We start from the raw sequence: 26,051 nt of genomic DNA, 5'->3' as shown, positions 1-26,051 counted from the left end.
GCAGGAGATTTAGAGTTTTAAATCAGATGAACTTGTGCCCACCTGGCCTCGCGTTGCCACCCACGGCGTGTCACTCACACAGGAAGTGATATTGGCTGTCCTGTCGCTGCTTGTTAACAGCTGGTTCACTAATGATCCTCCGCCTGTCGGCTCGCGGTGCAGCGTGGAGGGAGAGCCGCAAGCGTCGTCCTCATCAGTCCTGTCGGGCCGTCTCAGCACACCGCCTGCGGGGAAAAGACCCTCGGCACTGCACGCCAGTGAGCTGCAGGTCTCACGTCATGATCGAGCAGATCAAGGGTGATTGTAATTAGACAGTGACATCGGGTGGCAGTGGGATGCTTGTAATGAGGGCCATGGGGTGGTCTTGTGTAGAGACTGAGTGAGAGAGAGAGAGGGAAGCGGAGATATCATGCATTTATGTTTTATAAGGATTACCGGCAAAGGTCAGGCCAGAGTCTTGCTGATGCTCAACAGCTATAGAGTACAGAGTGCTAAACAAAAGGAGGACAGAGGAGAGACAGAGAAACTCAGGAGGAGACAGCTTGACTCTGCCACTCTATGGCCGCTGACAGGCAGGACTGACTGCTTGTCTGTGTGCATATGGCTGTGTGGTGCAGAGTGATTGGATGTACAGTAAGTATGGTGGCAAAACTTTGACATGCTGTGCTTTAACTGTACAGCACTAAGACTGATAATAATTAATATACTTCACATAGATTCATACTATAACATTTTTAGCCACAAATTATAAAAAGAAAGTAGGCCGCATGCTTCTGGTAAGATGTGTAAGCAAACTAATAGTAATATATTTTTTACTTTGAACACATTTGAACATAAATGCCTTTAAACACATTGTTTTCACTAAAAACAAAAATCGCTTCACTATTTTAAAATTCGAAATGTTAAACATTTTCCAGGCTTATTTATGCAAATGTAAATAATGTGCAGGGAAATAGGATTTTAAAATAGGATTGTGCATTTGTAAATGTTTAAAAAAAAAAAAAAAAAAAAAAAAACGAGACTGTACTGTAGATGTATGGTAAATTACCCCACCCCCACCCCCTCATTTCATGTATATGTTTTTAATAGTCAAAATTTTGCAAGCAACTAATAGTGATATCTTTCCTATTTAAATGGTGGAAATACGGTTGTAAATACTATTGTTTCCACCACATTAAAAACAAACATGCAAAAAAACATGGCTTCACTACATTAAAATTTGGAACATTAAACATTTTACAGGCTGATTTATGCAAAATGTGCAAAAAAATAAAATTTTAGAATGGGATTGTGCATTAGTAAATGCCCCCAATTTAAACAAGAACAACTTAAAGGGATAGTTCACCCAAAAATGAAGATTGTTTATTCACCCTCATGTCTTTCCAAACCTGTATGGCTTTTTTCCTTCTGAAAAATTTTATTGTTTACAATTATTTTTGTTAGGGCTGCACAATTTATCGCAATTTTATCGCACGTGATTTTGCAAAGGCTGCGATTATTTTATGTGCAGCTTGTCAGAGCTGTACGGCTCTGTGATCAGTAGTAAATGCTTCTCTATCTGAAAGCCAGAGGGCGCTCTTGCGCAGAAACTCCAAATATGCCCTGCCTTAGAAATGTAGATAAGGCATGTCATTCCAGGAAATCCCTATGGGCATCATACTATCACTGTAGCTGAATAAACAGAAGATTTAAACGCTTTGATTGATTAAACATGACTAATAAACACACAACTGCCTTATTCTGAAGCCACATCATCTCACAGAAGGATGCTCAACTGACCTTATGAAGTGAGTTTGGAGTAAAAACATGCTATTAAATGTTGTCTTTTGTTGGACAAGATGTTAATAAATGCTTCTCATGTCTGGAAAGATGTTTGAGGCATATTGCTTTTTCAAATGTACATTATAAGCGACTCAAACTCGCAGTGCTTTCATATGGATTAGCATTTGGAGCCATATTTCATTGACAAGCTGCGCATAAAAAAATAAGCACATCCTTTGTGATTTCAAAAATCGCAGTAAGAATCGCATTTAAGAGCGATTTCAATGTTACTTTTTGCATCGTGCGATAAAGTGCAGCCCTAATTTTTGTCTATATAACGGAAGTCAGTGGGGTCCAAAACAACATTGGACCCCATTGACTTTCATTGCATAGACAAAATATCTTCTTTTGTTTTCATTTTTAGGGTGATCAGTCCCTTTTAGTTGTATTCCACTCTCCCATATCAGTCATCCACAGTGAAAACTGTGTCTATAGAATTATCCCAATCATTTACTTCCATTGATTATTTTTGTTTTTCACATATTTCCTAACCGAAACAGATGGAACGACTTGTACATAATGTCCAGTATTAAAGCGCAGAAACATTACAGGACTCAAACCTGTGTCTCAGCTGGCTGTGATATATCAGTCTCTCCAAAGTACAGACCATGCTCTACACTCACACAAATACATACATTGTTTAAGCCTTCCACCTCACAGATTACAATATTATTTCCTGGCAGATTGCGAAATGATTCATATTTATTACCGCTTAATATAACAATTTTTCTTATTTATCTGTCAGCTGGAGCCAAAATACATAAATCAAATATATAGGGATGCAGACTGTAACAATATGTAATTACCACAGTGTCTGGGCCCTCTCCCAATAAACACAATTACAGTGACGCATATTGCTCATATTGGGTCAGATTTTACAGGGCGGCAGACTTTTATGATTCTCACACAGTCTCCGTGTTTATGTGCCGCAGTGTCTCAGAGTGACCGATGCATCGGCTCTTGTTGTACGCTTCCTTAAGAGAATCCAGAAATGAAACGCTGTAGCGTTCAGTGCATTCAATCTAATGAACATCCTTGAGTCATTAAGCATTTTAATGTGGCTTTTTAATCACATGAATTATAAGTGTAATTTGCATCTGGAGACGACAAAGCAATCAAACTCAAGCAAAATCAACTAAATAAGTGACTAAGACTGAACCAATGCAGAGACAGAAAAATCATTTTTCTTACTAGTTCAATCCTCATCTTTTCTACCATAATGTCTTGTTTATTCATCAAGCAAGAGTTTTTTTCCTCTGTGAGAAAATAAAAAATGCCCAAAGGGACTTTCTGATCTTGTATGTAAAAACATGTTATGCCTCGTCTCCAACTCTCTATTCACTGCATCCAATAACACATGCACTAATAAATGCGGCTCTATTGACAGAGATAACACCATGCAGTTGCCTTTGGCCTCTTTTAAAACATACAAATAAACAATTATATCAGGGGTCCTCCTGTGGAATTTCAAAGAATATGTTCCCATGTTGAATTATGAGCAACTCTGCGGTGTAATATGAGGCAGCTGGTGACTTATGAAACAGATATATTGCTGTAGCTCCAGTTTTCGCTTTCAGGAGACTGAAGGGCATTTCATGCTATTAACCTCCGGTCTGGGAGAAAATTCAGCTGGGTGCGTGATTGAAATGCTTCTCATGGCAAGGGCCTTGTAGTGAGGTCCCTGATTGTTTGCCTTGTTCATTTCTGTAATTCTCTTCATCATGGGGCTCTCAGGGAATCTATTAAAAGCACATGGCAATATTTTTAAAGGTTAAGCTCAGCTTTTCAGCCTCACCAATCAAGCAAGATGAGTTTTAGATGAAAAACAGCCATTATTTGGAGGTTAGCTGCTTCTCAGGGTAGTCGCTCCCTTTGTTTCAGCCCATGGGAAGATGGCTATATATTTAGGGTTCAAAATTTGCCACTTAAGCCATTTTGAAAACATTAGGTCTAAACGCATTTCTATTCAAATAAATAGTGTTTGCTGTTCAAATGGCTGCTTTGTAACTCTGAAATGTAATCCTTGGTGTCTCTTTTTAATACTGTATAAAGGCTAGATAAATATGATTCCCATGAATAAAAATGCAGTATCATATAACAACAGTAGGGTGCGATGTTGCATAACTAAACTGACACAAATGCTCATGATGTCACTTGAACAACATATGCTCCCTCTCTTGTTGATAACATGAAATGTTTTGTTTTAAATGCATCTTTGCTTTCAGCATGTTTTGCCCAAATATTTTATTACTAACATGAAAATTAATATAATATAATATAATATAATATAATATAATATAATGTTTGGAATGTATATGTGTGTGTGTGTGTGTGTATGGGCCATTGACGAATAAGGTTTTTAAAAGTGTAAAAAAAACAAAAAAAAAACATAATGGACATATAATTAATTTTGAGGTTTTATTAAGTGTCAACAAAGAGATTATGTGGTTTTTATAATCAATTAACATTGCTTTTGTCATTTTTTACAAGATGGACAAAATTTCACCAAAATCACAGAAAAAGTCATTCGGTTTAACCAAAATTTCCAGTTTTACCGAATGACACTTTTGGTTATACTGAATGACGATATTTTCAAACAGTGCTAACAGGCTGATATCTAGCTAGCTAGTTAGCTTTTAAGTTTTTAAAATATTACAACATTTTCCGAATGATGTCACATCCTGTCACATGATATTGATCGCATAACTTGATCCAAAATGGACCCTTTATATTGGTTACTCCGGATGACATCAATGAAATTCATTTTTCCGGACATTCTTTCTCATAACAAAGCAATGACTTCTACACATAATTGTAATACTATTTTGCACTATGTTGATATATATTGTTATAAAATCATGCCAGGATAAAAAAATATATACATTTATTACATTTTAAGATGTTTTAATCACAAATGAAATTATTGTATTGGCCTTTGGACGGTTAAACCGAATGATCTTTTTACACCTAAAAATCTTTAAAATACTTTTAAATGTAGCAAAATATAATTAAATCCTTTTGGATTCAATAAAAGAGATCTAGTTGTACTACCTTACATACTTTGGATGCCATATCTTTGTTTTTTATTATTATTAAGGCCTTTGGACCAAAAAATGACCCGTCACGTCATTGACCCTTTCCCCTGCCCATTTTGCTTTTTCTTGCTCTTGTACCCTTAAGTGCGTATTTGTGAAGTTTGTGGTTATTTTTTCCTGCATTAAAAGTTTAATCAATGTTAGGGTGAAAGGGGTATGACGTCCATAAATTAAAAAATGAAAAGCAAAATAATATGCCGTTAGGTCCAGGTTTAAAAGTCCTCAAAACATTTAATAAGAGCACTAATAAAACTTTGATAGTGTCTAATTTTGACTATTTAAAGGTACATATTTTATTTTTCTCTGTTAAACCTGTGACACATCTATAATTCTGATATTTTACATTGCCAAACCTGACCAGACAAAGATTTCCAATAATACATTGCACCGCTCCTGATTGCTGCTGGAAAACTATTCGTGTTTATAAGGAAAATCCATCTCTTTTCAGGAATTTGTTTTCAACCACACACATTACAGTAATTGGTTGCTTTTTAAAGAGAAACTTGATCCAGTGTGTGTGTGGATAATTATACAGTTTTTGGTTTCTCTCTAGAAGAATTTTCTTCCCCCTCTTCTCTTCTCATGTACTCAGTCACAAACTCAGCGGCACACCCACATAAACACACAGACACAGAGCCACAAACTCACACACACTCAGCCAGACACTAATCAATGTTACCACAGTGAGGCTGATTGGTTTACAGACACACGTTTAGAGACCAGCCTCCACACTTCTCAGTGTGTCTTATTGGCCAACAGTATTTAGTTTGTTTGGACAGCTAGCAGTCTTGGCTAACCACTGCTAATTAGGCCCCATAAAGCTGTACTGGAACAAACAGTGCATGCTAGCTGAGCTTTAAATCAACACTCGGCGTATGCTGAAAGGAACATAAATTACATTTTAATTGCTCCCACTAATTCCACAAGGAACATGTTTGCTGGGATCAAAATGATCATAATTAAAAATGCTCCGTTTCATTTCATTTCTCATCCCCTTTTTTGTACCGTCATGCAGGGTAAATGAGAAATGATGAAATATCCCTCTCATTAAACCCTCTTTCTATGTTTCTTGATGAAGTGTAAGGTAAGATTAAATTGCTTTATAAGAATTATGAAATAAACCTACTTAGCCATGTGTAGACCAATTTACAGCCATTGGCGCTAAGTCGATATGCAGTTATCATCTGAGAGCATACCATGACACTTAGATCTATTAAATCTGAAAAGTTTGCAAAAAACTTTATAAAAAAAAAGTACTTAAAGGGATAGTTCAGCTAAAAATGAAAATACAACAAAGATTGTATATGACAAGGATAAAAAAGCACCATAAAACCACCATAAATTTGTCTTTAAGACTCATGTGGTATATTATAAGTCTTCTTATTCACTGAAAATCTAATCTGAAAACTCTAATTGAAGTTTGAGTCAAAATAGGTGTCAATTAAATACTTAAACAGCATTGATTCTCAATTGTAGGGTGAATTCATGGTGATTGTGACACTTTTTGCCATTGAGATAACTTGGAAAAAAGTGCCCCAATCAACCTGAATTCACCCTATATTTACATTTTGCATGAACTATCCCTTTAAATTCTGCTCAAGCTCTTTAGGTCAAAAAAAGAAATATGGAAGCCCAGAGGCTGGAAAATCTGATAAGCACGATGAGCGTTCCAGATACTTTAAATGTCTTTATTGAGACACACTTTTACAGTGCGTTTGTCTATTCTGTCTGGAGTCACTGCGAACCACATGGAGCATGCTGGAACCATTACATATCTAAATTTACAGCACTGTTCTTGTCCAAGGCCATATTTTGTAAGCTATCTATCCATAGAGCTGCCTACAGGCCCAGTTAACATACCAAAACACCTCCACAAACATACAGCATACATATCCATAACCGTCTGCATGTAGAGACTGCATCCACGCCAAGCTTTTTATTGACAACATATCCACACATAAACAAACAGCAATTCACACCACTTTACACAGACTTCACTGTTGTCTGAACATGTGCAGGCTATGATATTTTTCCTGTGCCAGTGGTATTCGTCTGTAACTAATATGGAGAGAGAATTTTTCTCTCTGCTGGCTGGCTCACACAGCCAGTTGTTTTCCATTTGTAGAAATGGCAATGCGGTCTTTTTCGTTTTCCCCCCCATTTGTCAACTTTTGAACGCACATCTCTCATCACAGTTTGTTAATTGTTCCACATGTTACGGCTGAGCCAGCGAAAGCACACAAATGCTTCAGCCCACCAGCCTATACTGAGCCATGAATGCGGCTGCTGACTCTGTATATTTTGGTGGAGCGCGGTACACAGCTGGCTGAACGCATGGCGCTGGCGTGTATCGCAGGGAACGGCTGCAGCGGGTGATTGTGGGGAGTTTGAACATGATGGGAGGTCTCGGAAAGGTCAGGAGAGGAAGAGGCCGCTGTCACATGCTGCTGTCAGCTCTCGTTTTTGATCTGTTTCACGGAGACTTGATCATAAGAATTGAGAAAAAGTGGATGGATGGATGGATGGACAGTCAATAAACAGAAACAGTAGATAGACAGACAGATAAATAGACCGACAAACACATCAATAGGGACAGATAGATAGAAGGATTAATTATTTAGTAGACACGGAGATGGATGGACAGACAGACCGACACATGAAAGTATGGATAGATAGAGCCAGACGGATGGACCGATGAATTGATGCACAGACAGACAACAGATAGATAGATAGATGGGTGGATGGATGGATGGAAGAACATTAAGGAAGAAGGGGAAATTATGGATGGATGGGTGGAAGAAAAATAAGAAAGAAGGGAAAATTATGGATGGATGGATGGATGGATGGATGGATGGGTGGATGGATGGAAGAAAGTTAAGAAAGAAGGGAAAATGATGGATGGATGGATGGATGGATGGATGGATGGGTGGGTGAATGGATGGATGGGTGGGTGAATGGGTGGATGGATGGAAGAAAGTTAAGAAAGAAGGGAAAATTTTGGATGGGTGGATGAATGAATGGAAGAAAATTAAGGAAGGAGGGGGAATTATGGATGAATGGATGGATGATGGATAGATGGAAGAAAATCAAGGAAGGAGGGAATATTATGGATGGGTGGATGGATAGAAGGAAATTAAGGAAGGAGGGAAAATTATGGATGAATAGATGGATGGATGGAAGAAAATTAAGGAAAAGGAAAATTATGGATGGATAAAAAAATTATGGAAGGGAGGAAAATTATGGATGAATGGATGGGTGGATGGAAGAAAATTAAGGAAGGAGGGGAAATTACGGATGGATGGATGGATGGATGGAAGAAAATTAAGGAAGGAGGGAAAATTATGGATGGATGGGTGGATGAATGGAAGAAAATTAAGAAAGAAGGGAAAATTATGGATGATGGAAAGATGGAAGAAAATTAAAGAAGGAGGGAAGATTATGGATGGAAGAAAATTAAGGAAGGAGGGAAAATTATGGATGGATGGATGGAAGAAAATTAAGGAAAAAGAAAATTATGGATGGATGAAAAAAAATTAAGGAAGTAGGGAAAATGATGGATGATGGATGGAAGAAAATTAAGGAAGGAGGGAAAATTATGGATGGATGGGTGGATGAATGGAAGAAAATTAAGAAAGGGAAAATTATGGATAGATGGATGGGTGGATGAATGGAAGAAAATTAAGAAAGGAGGGAAAATTATGGATGGATGGATAGATGGAAGAAAATTAAGGAAGGAGGGGAAATTATGGATGGATGAAAAAAATTAAGGAAGCAGGGAAAATTATGAATGGGTGGATGGAAGAAAATTAAGGAAGATGGGAGATGGATGGATGGACCATCAAAAACTAAACAGATAGATAGACAAACAGATAAGTAGATGACAGACAAATGAATAAATGGAGGGAAAATTATGGATAGATGGATGGATGATGGATGGAAGAAAATTAAGGAAGGAGGGAAAATTATGGATGGATGAATAGGTGGATGGGTGGATGAATGGAAGAAAATTAAGAAGGAGGGAAAATTATGGATGAATGAATGGATAGATGGATGGAAGAAAATTAAGGAAGGAGGGAAAATTATGGATGGAAGAAAATTAAGGAAGGAGGGAAAATTATGGATGGATGATGGATGAAAAAAAATTAAGGAAGATGGGACCATCAAAAACTAAACAGATAGACAAACAGATAAGTAGATGACAGGCAAATGAATAAATGGAGACAGAAAGATGAATTATATAATAGACAGGCAGATGCATGGACAGATGAAAGTATGGATAGATAGAGACAGATGGATGGACAGATGAACTGATGCACAGACAGACGATGATAGATAGATGGATGGACGGACAGACAGACAGATGAGTTAATGGATGGAAAGATGGATGGACGGAGAGATAAAAAGATAGAAAGAAAAGAAAGCAAGCAAGCAAGCAAACAAAGCAAGCAAGCAATCAGAAAGAAAGAAAGAAAGAAAGACAGAGCAATTAAACGAGAAAGGGCTCAGCTGTGAGCAGCTCTGTTCAGATGACAGTAAATTGAAGATAATACAGAATTGAAGTGGGTTTGACGGCTCTCGAATGACTTGCACAGACTGTCTGAGCTCACAGACACAAGGACTGACGTGCATCTTCACTCGCCCTGATCATCAGTCCTAATGACACACATCAGCATCTGATGCTCACGTGTGTTCAGGAGTCACACTTTCACCAAAACACACCAGGAATCCATGTGTCTGACAGGGTCCATGTCTCACCTCAAACATAGGCCTGTTTTTTTTATATATAATATTTTTTTATTTGGGTTAAAAAGCTAAACTGAGGCACAAGCTTAAAACCTAATTAATGCTCAGTGCAGAGATCATTAGCACACTGCATTCCAGAAGAGAAAAGTTCAGATTTGGGTGCTCGTGTTTCACTAATTCCCTCTTGACAGCGCTGTGGCACTTGTGCTTAGGAATGTGGAGAAGATTACACATTGCTTTTAATTATGGCAGCTCGTTTGCATATCTTTCTAAATCATAATATATGGTAATGAGCATTTTCATTGCATTGAGAGTCCCAGGCAGCAAATGTGCCCTAAAAATGTCTGTAAATATTAGTTTTCCTGTCAGCTCAAAGAAATTCTCTTGAAATGTTTTTAAATAGCATCGCTTCTATTTATTTTCCAGAAGAAATTTAAATGCACTGCAATTAAAATTAACATTAATTAGTGAATGTGGTCTCAAATATCCTGAAACTTTAGTTAGAGAGACATACAAATCAGTTACAGTTCTGAAATTTGACACAGGGTTTTTACAGAAGGCTGCCCCGTTCTCTGCAAATTAGAAAATATTTCACTAAAAATAATGAAGTGATAAGTGACATGGCCTGGTGAATAGTGCACAATAATATATACAGCAAAACTATGTTGTGAATATGCATCTTTATGTAAACAACTAGACAGTGAATAGACCTTTATAAGTTCCTGGTTCATTTCAAATCAGACATAACAGTAAAATTACTAGCGGTTCAGTTGAGTCAGTTGTGAACTCAGCAATGGCTCTGAACAGTTCACTGATACTGATTCAAACCGCTTACTCGAGTTTCGAGACCTTTTTCATGAATCAGATGTCACTCTTTGCGCTATATTTGTTGTCGTGTGCATTAAACTTGCATCAAATGCGCACATGAGACAATAGGCCATCTGACAAAACCGTGTTTGAACACAAGCTTTACCAACCAGCTTTTAAATGATTGTCGCACATTTTCTATTGTTTCGCATTTGTCGCAACTTAGTTTCTCTTAAAAAATGTAGGCTATACAAAATCTCTTGTTTCTAAATGTAATTTATGCTTTTATTCACATAAACATACATAGGGCATTTAAATTTAGTAAATGGAAGCTCAATACCTGTTAATGTGTGGGAACCAATGATTCTCATTCTCGAGTGTCACAAGGCATGTTTGAGCTTCTGCAAGAACCAATGAGGTTTGCTGTCATGAGTCAAGCAAGTATGGTTCCGTTCACTAATCAATGTTTATATAAATGCCTAAATTAAAGGGATAGCTCACCCAAAAATGAAAATTATTCCATGATTTACTCACCCTCAAGCCATATAGGTGTATATGATTATCTTCATTCAGACACAATCTGAGATATATTTAAAAATATCCTTGTTCCTCTAAGGTTTATAATGATTGTAAATGGCTGCCCAAATTCTGAAGACAAAATGCATCCATCCATTAAAAAAATGAATCCATATGACTCCAGGGGGTTAATAAAGGCCTTCTGAAGTTAAACGATGCGTTTATGTAAGACAAGTATCCTTATTTAACCTTTATAAAGTAAAATAACAAGCTACCGGCGCAACGGCAATACGCATTTGACGTACGGCCAAAAAACGTTAACTTCCACAACATAGTACACAATGCCATGACGTTCTATACCATGCCATGACGTAGTACGCTATGTCCTATGCTATAACGCGTCATTTTGTCATTGTGTAGAACGTCAGGTCATTGTGTACTATGTCGCGAAAGTTAACGCTTTTTGGCCGTACGAATGTGTATGGCTGTCGCACCGGTAGCTCGTTATTTTGCTTTATAAAGGTTAAATAAGGATATTTGTCTTATACAAATGCATTGTTTCACTTCAGAAGGCCTTTTATTAACCCCCTGGAGTCGTATGGATTCATTTTTTTTTATGGATGGATGCATTTTTTGTCTTCAGAATTTGGGCCACCATTCACAACCATTGTAAACCTTGGAGTACTAAGGATATTTTTAAATATATCTTAGATTGTGTTTATCTGAAAGAAGATACACACCTAGGATGGCTTGAGGGTGAGTAAATCATGGGATAATTTTCATTTTTTTGGGTGAACTAACCCTTTAAATCTGTTGATCTAAAGTGACTTGATTCATATGGATTTATTTTAAGATCTCTATAAACATATTAAAACGACAGAAGAGTTTTGGGTGAAAAGATTTTCAATGGAGGGACAGAAATCTCTCAGATTTCATTAAAAATATCTTCATTTGTGTTTTGAAGATGAGCAAAAGCCAACATGAAAGTGAGTAAATGATGACTGATTTTTATTTTTAAATCTAACATAAACTAGCATGAATTCCATGTTGGTCCAGGCTGGTTTATGCTGGTCTAGTTGGTGGACCAGCATAGTCATGCTGTTCTCAAGCTGGTGTAGCTGGTCCACCAGCACTCCCACTTCAGCATGAAAAACATATATAATGCTGGTGACTAGCAAAGCTATATTTTCCAGTAGAAAACATCTAAAAACATCTTGCAGATATTGAAATCACTTTGTGTCTCTCTATTGAGTGCACATCTTTTATCATGCAAAGATCATTTGATCCTTTCAATAAGTCCAGCATCAGAAAACATACTTAGACCCTCATAAATTATTTGATTCTCTAAAAGGTCTAAGAGCTGTGAAAGCATCGGTTGAGGTACAATTCAAAGAAGCCAGGCGATCGGCAGAAAGATGCTCTTTATTATGCGTATCAAGTGCGTCAATCTTCGGAAGACACTCTCAGTCTGGAGATGGAGCTGAAGACATTTGTGCTCTGCGGGCAAGACAATGTGTTGACCCATAAACAAAGCAAGCGATCAGACCGAAGCACTTGTGTGGAGAAATAGCAGGGCTTTTAAACAGGACTGTAATCTGTATCTGACTGAAGGGAAGAGTGAGGGAGGTTTTAATATACTCCGGTACATGAGAGGAGGAAGCTGCCCGAGCACATCAGAATGTGATTTTACACTCAAGTACACTCTGGACTCCTGCTTTTTACATTTTTTTTTTCTTCTTCTTCTTCAAACAGAAGTGATAGGGCAGAGTGACCCTCTTGTTCTCTGCGGCGCTGTGGATCTCGTGATCCATCTGTTCAGCCATTGTAAGTAAAAGCACTGAAGGCTGGGGAGAAGAGGATGGGGGAGGAAAAGTGGAGAGGCCAGGTTAATTCACCCCAAAAAACTCAATTTTAAACCATACACAAGGTAACAAGGATTAAACCGGTATGTGAAGCAATGATGATATGATAAAATAGGATTTTTCTATTTAAAATATTTATACAATATTCATATATCCAAATACACATCTTCTATGATGACCATGTCTTTAATTTCCAAATTAATTAAAAACAATCGTGGTGATTTCTGTGATCGTGGCTCTTAATTGGTGGTTTTCCCGGTCTTGTGACCAAAGATAGCCTACGATCGTTCTCTGACAGTGTCAGAAATTCAGCATGATCATCGCACAGTGTGTTTGCTGCTACGACCTACGTCTACTGACCAGCCAATAAAAATGCAACATGAAATCAACGCGACATGGCGCTAAAACTTAAAACTGCTTACCTCAAGCTCCTTTCCCTTCTTCTTTCGCCCCTTCCTTTTTTTTCAGCACACATAAAAACTACAACTGCCAAAGTGTGATTCAACATGGTCTTTTTGTTTACCAGTAGCGCATGTTGATGACGTTTTATTCTTCTATAGAAACTTGCATCGTAGCCTACTACTCAATAGGTGTCATCATCGTACAGTCTACAAGCATGTCGTATCCAAGTTTAATAGATCCATGTGGCACAGTGTGATTTGTAAAGATCTTATATGATTGCTAAAATCGTGCAGTGTATCCCCAGCTTAAAGCAGGCCATCAAAACCCCAAGTGTTACCAAAAATCATATCATACAGAGAAATCCTGTAGACCCTACAGCTCAAAGACTTAATACTTGATATTTATAATTTAATAATTCATGATATTTGATATTAAAGGATTAGATCACTTCAGAGTTAAACTTTCCTGATAATTTACTCACCCCCATGTCATCCAAGAAGTTCATGTCTTTCTTTCCTCAGTTGAAAAGAAATTAAGGTTTTTGAGGAAAACATTCCAGGATTTTTCTCCATATAGTGGACTTCAACAGGGTTCAACCGGATGAAGGTTCAAATTGCAGTTTAAATGCAGCTTCAAAGGGCTCTACACAATCCCAACTGAGGAATAAGGGTCTTATCTAGTGAAACGATTGGTAATTTTCTAAAAAAAAAAAAAAATATGTATATACTTTTTAACCACAGCTGTTCATCTTGCACTAGCTCTACGATGCGCCACGCGTTACGTAATTACGTTGGAAAGGTCACGCGTGACGTAGGCGGAAGTACTGACCCAGTGTTTACAAGTGTGGAGGAGGACCGTTTAAAAGTTGTTGTATGTTGACTGACACATATTTATATGTCTTTGCATTAGTTTATTGTTTAAAATGGTCCTTTCGTGTGAGTAAACACTGGGTCGGTACTTCCACCTACTTCACGCGTGACCTTTCCAACATGATTACGTAATGCGTGGCGCATCGCAGAGCTAGTGCAAGATGAGCATTTGCGGTTAAAAAGTATATAAATTTTTTTTTTTTTAGAAAATGACCGATCAGTTAGCTAGATAAGACCTTTATTCCTCAGCTGGGATCGTGTAGAACCCTTTGAAGCTGCATTAAAACTGCAATTTGAACCTTCAACATGTTGAACCCCACTGAAGTCCAATATATGGAGAAAAATCCTGGAATGTTTTCCTCAAAAACATTAATTTCTTTTTCGACAGAAGAAAGACATAAACATTTTGGATGACATGGGGGTGAGTAAATTATCAGGAAATTTTAATTCTGAAGTGAACTAATCCTTTACAATATATATTGTGTTTATAGTTTTAAATATAAAATGTTAAATAATTTTATATATTTTTCATTTTAAGTAAATATTTATTTATTTACTTTTTAATAAGATGTGTACACTCATATATAGGTGCAGGGAAAATGTTATTACTTTTCCATTTAGATGTTAATGGATATTGTTTTTCTCAGAACTCCCACTTAATGTTCCATTCAAGGCCGTATGGAAAACACTGTTTACATGAAAAACCTGGGAGGATCTCGTAACTGCTGGAGCTGCATTAATGAATTCATGAGTTTCTGTAGGACCTTAATAGAAGCACAATTGGAATGAAAAACAGTAATTGTGGAAAATATCAGCTGAACGCGCTTCATCATTACCAGAGCCCTCACCTCGTTTCAGCTGCAGTAGTCTTGCAAGTTTGATTGGATGGCACATACTACTTTGCCTAAAGACTTATCCACCGTATCAGTGCTGGCCCTTCATGTATCTTTAAAAAGATTACACAAATGCTCATACACGCTAAAGAGTCATCTGTTGGTGACCACAGATAGGTTGTCAAGTTAGCAGTGCTATGTAAGGAAGGACCCATAAGTGAAGAGAGCCCTGTTGTTTATTTCAGCACATTCAGAGCCTGTTGAGCCCCTACTGTAGTGTGGAGGAGAACATTGATTTTACTGTCAGGAAAAAGCACTTACTTCCAGTGCCAGGTAGATCTATAAACCAGAGTAAGAGAAGTAATCTGCTCTGAAGCTGTTGGTCTAGGGCAGAATGAACACAGTTTCAGCTAACAGGGAACATTCTCAGAACTTTAGCTAACGTTCTAGCAAGGTTAAAATGTTCGCTCAAAGTTATCTGGTCTTTAATAATGTTGTTGAAATGTTATTTACAGTATACATCTTCATGGAATGTTTTTTTTTTTTCCTGAAATGTTTAAGGTGGACATTCCACTAATGTTTTTTTAAATGTTAATTAAGGGTTCAAAAGTAACATTCCCATAATGTTTGCAAAATGATAAAATGAAACGTTCACATTTGCGTAACTAAAAATAAAGTCACAATAATGACTAGTTTTTAGTATTGATATGTTATTAATTGCAATTAGGGCAAGACACAACAGGCAAAACTCCGCTTCAGTACAGCAGCACTTACACACACCAAACATTTCAGTATTTTTCATATACTGTAAAGAAGAATTGTTGTCCTAACTTAAAAAAGTAAGTTACCTGATTGCCTTAAAATTTTGAGTTCATTGAAATTAAATATTTTAGTTAATTCAATGAAGGTGATTGGTTTAATCAACAGAAACTCAAAATTATGTTATCTAAACCACATTAATTATTGAAGTTCATTTGACAAAAGAAAAAAATGTTGTGATAACAAATCATGAAAGTATTTTTTTTACAGTGTCTTAAGGTTTTTAAAGAGGGATTTGTTAATATATTCTTCGCACGATAACACTTTTTCCTAAAAACATGATTTTATTATATTCTGGCTGTTGACAGTATTTTCTGATTTATGGAGTAATGAAAAGAGATACATTTATACTATATTTAACTCTAATATGTCAACAAAATGGGGATGGGGGGGTTATGATTCTTCTTCAAAGGGAGATATTTTGAAGAGCGCTGCGGTCTAAACAACATTGGACACCATTAACTTCCACTGGACACTGGCCACTATTTGAGCCATTTGTAGTGGTGTCCGAAACCATAGTGGAGGTGTAGCCCAATGTGGCTACAGTGTAATATCATACAGGTATAAATTCCTTTTTAATTAATTATTAAATTGTTTAATTAAGGTTTATATGTAGTTTCCATGACAGAGTTCAAGATAAATATTTTCATCTTACTACTGGAGCTGCCAGTTTGCCATGTTGATTTTTAGCAAGAACTGATAAAATGTACATTGCATGCAATGTATAGCACTTTAGATGAAAGTGTCTGCTAAATGTATATAAAATTACATTTACTGCATTTACACCTCAAGTTCTTTAAAGCTTTGGCCTTATTGTAATGCTTTAAAATGAAGAGAGAGATGAAGGCCAGTTTACATGTATAATGCGTGTGTGTGTGCATGTATCTGTGTGTCAAGGCCAAGCTCATTAAGGGCCAGCAAGCCTGTGTTGTAAAGGTCTGGTCACAGCTTGGCCATGGCACTGCTATCTCTCAACAGATTGTGTGTGCTAGACCACACTTTAAAAAAAAAAGAAAAGGATCTGTTAATAAGCCAAGCACTTCATCAGCCCGCCTGAGGCTATAATGGTGTCCCACCAACACACTGTTTTCATTTTCGCCTTTCATCAAACATGCTTTCCTTCCCCTTTTCTGCTTCTCTCCCTCCTCCCACTACTTTCCATTTCAAATGGGCAAAGAAACAAACCTTGGACCCTTTTGGTCTGAAAACCAGCATTTTTTAAAAACACCTCAACTCATCACAACAGCAGATGAAATCTCGTCTGAGAATTCAGCAAAGTGCAAAGAAATGAATAAAAGTGTGTGTGTGTGTGTGTGTGTGTGTGTATATATATATATATATATAATAGTAGTAGTATTGTATATATTAGGGGTGGGAATCTTTAGTCACCTCACGATCCGATCCGTAACCTTAAAATCCATACATTTACAAATCCTTACATAAGTAGGCCTACTTTTTAAAATAATTACAAATTGAAAAAAAATGAATTAAAACAATTGTATGTTAAGAATTTTAAACTTCAAAACATACAAGCAAGTAGCAAATAATAAAGAGGAGCAACGAAACATATTACAAGCAATAAACAAAGAGTGCTTTCATTATTTAAGATTATCTGAACGCTTTCTTTCTCATATTTACTGTCGTTTGATTGTTGATTGTTACATCACAGACAGCGGGAGATCTAATAAGTTGCATTCACGCACGGATCTCTTTTGAAATATAATAAGTAATGCGGTTTGTCTTGTCCATTTAATAGCTTAAGACAAAACTGCCTGTGTTTAGGCTACATTAATTTTGCGTCATAAAACCATTTTGAGACTAAAGTACATTAAACCACTTACACAGCCGCATGCGCGAGCAATCTTCACAAACAAAGCGTCAGCATTTTAAATTGAAAGCAGCCTTCTGTAAGTGAGTTTCATATTTTAAATATATAAGTCCACTGCATTCCAAACGACATAAATTATACCTTCGTAGAGCATTTGTAAGGAAAATAACGGCGGGCGAGACCGCGCACAGCAACATCAAACAAAGCTCGCGCCTCTCACAGCGCATCCTGTGCAGTGAAGACCGCGAATGTCGTTGTAATTCGCTTCAACCTTTCCGAACTTTATGAAAGATTATTTAACAGAAGGTTTGAGTGGTGTATGTGAGTGAGGAATTGGAAGCAAGCAGAATCCGGGTGTTTCTAAATCACACTCAGCGTCATCGCGCATCTGAATAAAAACTAAGCTAAGAATCATTCTGAAATTGTCAGAATCGATCCAGAATCGTTGGAGAGAGAATCGCGATGCATCGATGGATCGATTTTTTTTCTCCCACCCCTAATATATATATATTAAATGTTTTGTTTTATATGTATTTATATACTATGTATTAATAATATGGTTGTAGTATTCTACCTGTTTATGTTGTAATGAACTATTTTTTTTAGCAGAACCAGAAACCATATCTATAAGTAGGATATACAAAATTGCAAAAACAAAATTTCCAAGTATTATCCAAGTATTATATGTATTTATTGGGGTTATTTTTGCTAACTGTATATTCTTTCCACAGACAGACAGACGATAGATAGATAGATAGATAGATAGATAGATAGATCCCATCCTGATCCCATCTTGAATAGAGCTGGTTAAGTGGCTACAGGAGAGAAAGACAAATGCATTCCTTTTCTTTTACCCCCTCCATTTTCAAAAAAATGTGTTGAGGGAGGCTCAGAGGTCAGAAAACAGACCAGATAAACCACCAGCACCAAATAAGCTCCAGCACACTTTAGCAGCATTTCTTCAGTCTTTACACTAATAGGTGTTTTTTTATATTTATTTAGCAGACACATTTTGCCAGTGAACTGGCTTAAAGAATAAAATGATAAAGACATCCATAACATATCTGAAACAACACAAATATATACATTGAAATCAAATGCTTTTGCTAAAACAGTGTTTTTGAACAAATTGGTTGAGTTTGTGATTCAATGACTCATTCATAAAGGCGGTCACTTCACCACTTATTGGAGCTTCAATGAAACCTGCAAAATTAAAAAAAATCCCCATCACTAACGTACAGAAACTTTTTCGACCAATTAAAATCAAGGATTGTAACTAACTATAAAAGTAAAATAATGTAATGTGAAATACATCTCTGTGAAACAACTGGACTTCAAATGGTGAAAGAAAAGCTACCAAAATGTGGCATTTCACAAAACATTTTCTGCAGCTGTGGAACATCATTCTAAGCAAGTTACATATTTATTTATTTGTCAGTGTCACATTTTTGATGATTTGCCATAATGACTTAAGATTAAGATCCCTCTCCACTTGTGATTAGACTATAATTATTTTTAATTTGTACTTCCACTTGGGAGTCTAAAGAGACCCTGTCAGTCCCTCTAATGCAGCACTCTGTCAGAGGCCAAACACCACATCAACATTCAGTTTGTCTGTGAGTGAGTGAGTGTGTTTGTGTGTGTAACCTCAATCATTGCATTAATTAGTTCAAAAGAGAGCTAAAAAAAAATATGAGCCAGTGGGCCTGAAGGATCATAAAGCTCTTATCACTCTACATTTGGACTTAATTATTAATGTTATACACCATCTAAGTGAAACAATTAAAATAATACGGCCACAAAATGGGTTGGCTGGCAGGCATAATGAAAACATTATGCTTATAAGGGGTGGCATGGATGGCCAATTCCAGAGACAAGAAAATCCTCTAATGAAAAAGAGAACCTCTAAAGCTCATTAATTGTGCCAGAATATGATGTTTAATTGAGAACAAGGCAGGGCTGGACAGAAAAGCCATTATGAAGGTTTTATGGACAACATTGCTTTGATGGATAAATTTAAAAGGCTACATGGATGTTAAACAAGAGAAGGCACACTGGGACTTATGTGAACAAGAATGTATTAAAAAAAAAAAAAAGCCCAAAACATTAAATGTTAATGTTTTATAGATATTATATTTACTTTTGCTCCTGTCTCCTCCATCTCCATCAAAAAAAAAAAAAAAAAAAATAAAAAACATATATATATCTACGAAGTATTAAATCTGATGACTCTTAGAACCATGTTCTAGTTTTTAAGTTTTTTTTTTTTTAATTAATTTTCAGAACGGTTTGCCTTTTTATAATATATATATATATATATATATATATATATATATATATTATTATATATTATATATATTATTAAGCTGTTTAAGACATAATAAAAGTGAAGTAAGTAGTTGAACATGCTCCTCCCAAACTTTTTTTTAAGCTCCATTATATACCAATCTATATAGGACTTGGAGCTGCAAATCTGTCTTTATTTGAAAAACTGTTTAAAAACACAGGTTCCGCCATAACAGGCCACACGGGGGTCAAAGGGCATGAAAGTAGAGCTCCAAAAAAAAAAAAAAAAGAGCTTCTAACTGATGCACAACTCCAAAATAAAGTGAGTCTTTAACAGTCAATGCTCCCAAGTAGAAAATAAGGTCAAGTTAAGTTTAAGTGTGTCATGCTTAACCGGTTGCTCCCTCGGAGCTGAGTCAGTGTGAGTAAGCACCGAATTGAGTCAGTGTGACTCCCGGGGCTCCCCAAGGGCCCAGGTCAGACCTGAGCACTGAAGCACAGCCGTCTACACAAAGCTAATATCAGCCTCAGTTAAGGACCTGTGAGAGCCGGTTTCATTACAGCTTGACTTGGTCGGTGTTTAGAGGCCTCCTGCTCTTTGTCAGGTATTATTGGAGAAGGCAGCCCACACCGCATGGAAGACACTCAATGAATAGATCATTATTGATTTTACCTAAAAGGCACGTTGAATGAAATCAGTCTCTCTAGCATCTCCACTTGCCCCCACCTCTCCACTTCGTTCAGCCTTCAGGCCGGCGAGAACTCCCTCCAGCCCGAGAGCCGGCCGTCTCTTTGCAGGCCTGCCACTGAACACGTAAAATATCCGTGTATCGATCACTGGCCCCAAAGGTTAACTCTTGAGCATTCACTGCGAACGCTTCAACAATCCAGTTAGGTGGTGTGCTCTCAGGCTTGTGAAGCACTGAGGACGGCCATTTTGTTTCGAGTGTGGTAATCCCTCTCACACACACGAACACAAACAAAAAAGGGTGGGTTGTGAAAGGTTGAATTTCTTTCTCGTTCTCTGGCCCAACTTTGAACCGGTTTGTCTTTGTCCTCTCTCTGAGGGGTCTGCTCGACTCCATTTTCATGGATGTGCACTTTTCTTCAACAACAAAGAGCCGAATTTGATGGGGGCGGCACAGCTGGAGAATTGCAATCTAAAAATCACAGCTGGCTCACAGTGGGTGACTGGCCATCCTAGCATCCCTTATACATTTACTGTGTGTTGTGGCTAAACAGGCTTGGATACCCGGTCTGCTAGTCAGAGAATCAGAAATAACACTGAATCCGAAGGCACAATGGTAATAAGTCCTCGAGCTACAGAAGCGGACCACGGCGAAGACACTTGTGGGGGGTGCGGTGATTGTTTCCATGCATACATATTTTCATTTTCATGTTTATGTATTTGTGCCGACACCTCAGATTTTTTCAAAGCTTTGTACAAGTCGCCCACACTTGGATGTCAAGGAGATAGCATGGATAATAAAAGAAAATGACTCTCAAAAAAATAAAACGAGACACCAAAACATGTCCTTCCTTCTGTTTCATCATCATACGACTGTTGTTTGCTAAAAATTCCCATCTGCTCGTGACGCCCCGCTGTCTTTGCTTACGCCGGCAAGCAGCAGTGCGGCCCGTTGTTCTCCCCATACAGTTTCTAAATCACCGACTTGACTATTTGTCAACCTCAGTACGACATGCTGTGGTTTTAAAAAATTCATGCAGTCTAATTTATGCTAATATGCTGCCTATTTAAGTACCAGTAACTGGCTGTTGGAGCTAAAGAGAGAAAACTGGAGGAGGGAGCGGTTTGTCTGCATTCTTCAGGTTTAGATGATCAAAGTGTATAATGATCAGGCCACGACCGAGCCAAAACCACATGGAGAGCTCTGTGTTTACGTTCCTGTTGATGTAGCATTGCTGGGTGGTTCAAACCATCGAAAGCAGCCGAGCTTTGGTTTTGTGTGTACTGAATTGATCTAGTTTGAGAAAGAAAAAAACAAATGCAATACAATGTTTCGCAATACAATTCTTTACTTTCTTTTAAATTGTAATACGGCCTCCCTTTTTAATTGGGACTGACTCATGGCATGCAATGTCATGTTGATAGAACGACTAAGGCCCTTTTGCATTGTACACATAAGAGGAGCTGAAGCTTCACTGCAAAAGCAGGCTCAAGTGTTGTGTTCACACTGACAGTGTTTCTGTTGCTCTATACAGAAAATAGAGTGATAGAAAGAAGTCCTTAACAAACATCTATGAGTCATTGAGTACCATAAGAGATTTTACAGTCATTGAATCTAATGTGCATGAGAAAGTGAACAATATTTAATTCCCAATGGTAATTCATTTATAAAGAAGACATTATTTAATGTTGCTTCATAAAAGCCTATTTTGCAAAAGACCATGTTAATATAGCGTAGTTTCTACGTTTTCTGGTGTGTTTGACAAGCTATGCATGGCAAGCTCAGCATTAAAACAACTTATGTGTGTGTCTACCCCGTTCTGTGTGGGCCTCGAACCTGGGTCTCCGGCGTGGGAGTCGGACGCTCTAACAAGGAGGCTAAAGGCTGCAACCTCTAGCGTCAGTCGCAGAGCATCTCTTGAGATCAGAGGAGTGAGGTTTACTCACACAGCGACTACTAGCTGGCCTCTGTTACACTCACCCCCCTATACCTCACTCCCATCCGAGTCACGGCACCAATGTAACCCCTCACCCAGGTCCTACTCGCACCGCAAACCTGGGTCTCTGGCATGGGAGTCGGACGCTCTAACAAGGAGGCTAAAGGCTGCAACCTCTAGCGTCAGTCGCAGAGCATCTCTTGAGATCAGAGGAGTGAGGTTTACTCACACAGCGACTACTAGCTGGCCTCTGTTACACTCACCCCCCTAAACCTCACTCCCATCCGAGTCACGGCACCAATGTAACCCCTCACCCAGGTCCTACTCGCACCGCAAACCTGGGTCTCTGGCATGGGAGTCGGACGCTCTAACAAGGAGGCTAAAGGCTGCAACCTCTAGCGTCAGTCGCAGAGCATCTCTTGAGATCAGAGGAGTGAGGTTTACTCACACAGCGACTACTAGCTGGCCTCCGTTACACTCACCCCCCTAAACCTCACTCCCATCTGGGCCATGGCACCGATGTAACCCCTCACCCAGGTCCTACTTGCCCCGCGAACCTGGGTCTCTGGCGTGGGAGTCGGACGCTCTAACAAGGAGGCTAAAGGCTGCAACCTCTAGCGTCAGTCGCAGAGCATCTCTTGAGATCAGAGGAGTGAGGTTTACTCTCACAGCGACTACTAGCTGGCCTCCGTTACACTCACCCCCCTAAACCTCACTCCCATCCGGGTCACGGCACCAATGTAACCCCTCACCCAGGTCCTACTTACCCCGCTCTGCGCGGGCCGCGAACCTGGGTCTCCGACGTGGGAGTCGGACGCTCTAACAAGGAGGGTAAAGGCTGCAACCTCTAGCATCTCTTGAGATCAGAGGAGTGAGGTTTACTTGCACATCTCTTACTAGCTGGCCTCCATTACATGTGAGCAATATGAATGCCAAAACTTAGTAATATGTGTTTCTGTGTTGTGTACACTTGCATTGTAAAAACAGGCCTAAGCCATCCAAAAATGCGCAATAAGTTTTGCATACTCACTTAATTTTATTATAGTATATAAATAACACTGCCTAATGTTTAAGGGATGCTAAATTGAACATAACATAAAAAAGCACATATACATTGAATATTTGAATATCTTTCTTAGGCCCTATTCGGACGAGATTAGTTTTACATGGAAGGTGGGTCCTGTCCGAATGTGCCATCTCAGTAATCATTATGGGCAATGTCAGTAAAAATTGTGGCGACTTTTACCTTCTGTAAAAAGGTCTAGAAAAATTACTACAGGTAATGCTTATTATCCTGTGCGAATAGAGCAGCTGTAATTATGTACGTAAATATTCAGTCATTTCCCGTTTAAAAGTAGTTTTCCGTGTTTTTTTTAAGTATGGAGGCGCTTGAAGAAGCATTCAGTTGCATTCTAGGCGGTGGGACAAGTCTGTGGCAAACATCAAGTGTTTTCCACATACTAGTCACATCAAAAAAAAAAAAAAAGGTCAAAAGCACTTGTTAGAGGCAAAAAACTTCTTTTAGCTTTAGGTAGGTGCCTATTTCCCCAATAGAATCCAATCAGAATTTAATTAATTTAATTAAATTGTTCGACCGCACCTAACTGTTGGTTGGTTGGTTGGATGGATGGATATAGATAGATAGATAGATAGATTATATGTAATACAACAGGTTGACGACGACGTAAATCGAGTTACCCCTCCCACTTCTGGTAGTTTTACTGGGATTTTTGTGGTAAAATGACATTACTCCATCTACCCTTGTAAAACTAATCCCATCTAAATAGGGCTAAAGATCCATTAGCATGAACCTCACAAACTTTGGTAAATCAGGTGACTAGATTTTCCCTAGAAAAATTATCATAGCTACTTTTTACCTTGATAAAACAATTCTATTTTACCTGAAATTTGTGTGTCAGCCAGTCAGCGCAGAACTGGTGATTTTGGCTACTGGTTGTTATGTTTCTAAGGCTGAGGCAGTTTGTTGAAACATCTTTGAACAGATGTTTACTGTAAAAATAGACATAATGACACTTAATTTACTACTTTAATATGTTAAAATATCTGCCTGCCTTAAACTAAACCCCACCTAACACTGGTAATATAAGTCTTCCCAAATTAAACTCTGCATATTAAACAGACCCTCAATTTGAAAGTTATTTGATTTAAATGCTTTTAGCTCAGAGATCTAAATCACATTCCCTAAATATTGAGGTAATAAAGAAGATGTCAACTGACATTTCCTATAGAGGCCACATACACATCCTCCTTACCAGCTTACAGTAAGTTGGCAAAAAGATTCCTTCCCGTTTGATATTTCCATGCAATCAGGCTTCTGGTTTGAATCACTTCATTCCACCACCTTTGCAACAGCACAATTCATATGCCAAGAGAATGAAATCGACATGCAGGGAAATGTACACAGTGCGAGCAAAAATCATGACTCAAGTTCTGTGTGGACAGCAAGGGGCTTTCCTTTTGCTCATTGTCCCTCCCTCAGGTCTATTTTCCTCTCCAACAGCATCTCATGAGCTTTATTTGAGGGTTTTACAATGAATCTGCACATTTTTGTGGCTCAAATATATTGTACAAAACTGTCTCCACAAAGAGACATTTGACCCCTGATTGGTGGAACTGTTGAGCCAGTGCTCCAAATATGGTTATCCTTAACACACAACCCCTTTCAGGCCTGAGCTTAGACCGGTAACACGAGTGTATTGATTCTCAATTCTTCCAGCAGTGCGGGAAAAGCATTATTCCAGTTCTGCTTGACTGTGCCTATAAGACAGGGGGTAAACAGGGACTCTCCTTTAGCCAGAGACCAACAGTAATGTGCTGATTAAGACGAGGGGGGTCCCGCTAAGGCCAGACAGTGACATTTGACCACGGCCTCCATCTGAGACTAATCAATCACATCATTATAATCGTCCAGGTTGAGGAATTTTCCATCATGGTTGAAAGTTTTGGTGGTTTCCTCCTGTGAAGTTGGCTTACATTATATCGCCATTATGAAAGACCGACATTACCTTCCAGAGCAAACGCTTACCACAGCTGAGTCTGATGTCAGGTTAATTATTATTATGCTGAATATAGCAATTACAATAGAATTCATTCTTATTTCTGTGTCACATGAATTAGGCAAAAGAGTTCAATAAAATAGATTTTAGTAAAGCAAATTTAAAGGATTAGTTCACTTCAGAATTACAATTTCCTGATAATTTAGTAACCCCCATGTCATCCAAGATGTTTATGTCTTTCTTTCTTCAGTTGAAACAAAATTAAGGTTTTTGAGGAAAACATTCCAGGATTTTTCTCCATATAGTGGACTACAGCTCTACACAATCCTAACCGAGGAATAAGGGTCTTGTCTAGAATCTTGTTGCATTGCACCAGGTTAGGACACAGTGTAAAACATATAAATATATAAAATGTACAGCTAATAAAATGTGGCCAGTTTCACAATATTACTTTGTCGATAAAAACACAATCGTCTCTTAACCCTCCCAGAGGTAAACAATAGCTGTTCATGTTGGTTCCCTGAAAAT

The 26,051-nt window shown here is 38.0% G+C and overlaps 1 long non-coding RNA gene across 1 annotated transcript; it reads right to left on the bottom strand.

Annotated features, from left to right (window-relative positions):
* On the bottom strand, nucleotides 1-24,924 carry LOC127506356 (uncharacterized). The gene is made up of 3 exons (XR_007927958.1): nucleotides 24,780-24,924; nucleotides 24,408-24,516; nucleotides 1-375 (listed from the first exon to the last, which is right to left on the bottom strand). It is a non-coding gene; the product is annotated as an uncharacterized LOC127506356 (long non-coding RNA).
* Nucleotides 24,925-26,051: the final 1,127 nt, after the last annotated feature.

The sequence above is a fragment of the Ctenopharyngodon idella genome, chromosome 23 (genome assembly GCF_019924925.1).
Source record: "Ctenopharyngodon idella isolate HZGC_01 chromosome 23, HZGC01, whole genome shotgun sequence".
Lineage (NCBI taxonomy): Eukaryota > Metazoa > Chordata > Actinopteri > Cypriniformes > Xenocyprididae > Ctenopharyngodon > Ctenopharyngodon idella.
This window is presented reverse-complemented; position numbering and strand designations above follow the sequence as displayed.